The sequence below is a fragment of the Empidonax traillii genome, unplaced genomic scaffold (genome assembly GCF_003031625.1).
Source record: "Empidonax traillii isolate 1590-97213 ecotype Southwest subspecies unplaced genomic scaffold, ASM303162v1 scaffold546:size877293, whole genome shotgun sequence".
Taxonomy (NCBI): domain Eukaryota; kingdom Metazoa; phylum Chordata; class Aves; order Passeriformes; family Tyrannidae; genus Empidonax; species Empidonax traillii.
In genome coordinates, this window is record NW_020955739.1 from 149,208 (window position 1) to 150,243 (window position 1,036).

The following is a 1,036-nucleotide window of genomic DNA, read 5'->3' on the forward strand; positions in this document are numbered from 1 at the left end:
CAATGAAATAATCAATAGAAATGTAGAGACTGTTTGAAGGTTGACAGCTATGGAATTGTGTCTGTCATTCACTCTCCCTTCTCTTCCCATTTTTCTGGTTTAATACCAGTAGTATCAGTCGTGTTCTCAGTTCTGCATAAGATAGTAAAAGATTTCAGCCTCCTCTGGTTTGGAGACGCTGCATTTCAGTATGCCAGTCTTTAACCAAATGAAAGGCTATTCAGGTTCCCTGGAGACACTGAGCAATATAAAGAACCTGCCCTCTAAAAATGAAGGAGCTCTTGTTTACCCTGTCCTTCAGGATATAGTGCTTTAATGGACTCTGCCCCCTGAGAGGGAACCATATGCATTAAACAGACTCTCAAGTTTCTGTAAGAAACAACACGATGGTCAGACATTTTATCTCCAGCTAAACAGAGGTCTAAGGAACGTACAGAACCAGGATCTTGCCTTCATACTTTCACACAACTACAATTAGCTATTCTTGCCTTTCCATATATATCTTCTAAAATGTGTTTACCATGGGTCATGAGCTCTTTTTTATGATATTTTACCATTTTCATATTACTTTAATAATTAACTTATGTGATAAAAGTACCACTGTATCTGTTTCCTAAAAAGAATGCTCTTAAGATATAAGCTTTATAAAAAACTAAAACATAGGAAAACATTCAGAAACTAAATACTGCAGTATACAGAATCAATTGAACATTTTTTCACAACATTAGGTGACCACTAAAATAGTAGATGGTAGATATTTAAAAAAATGTAAAAATTTGGGGCTTAGAAATATAGAAGTGGAAGATCCATTTATGTCAGACTTTTAATTGATACATAACATCTGATGTTTCAAGAAGTATGTAAGAATGTCTAGGAATTATAGGGTATATCTTCTAGGATTAAGTAGTTGAAGGAGAAGAGAGGGGAGGGTGGGAGGGAAATGGGACAGGGAAGGGGGAAGGGGAAAGCGAAGGGGAAAAGGAAGGGGAAAGGGGAGGGGGAAAGGGGAAGAGGAAATGGGAAAGGGGAAGGGGAA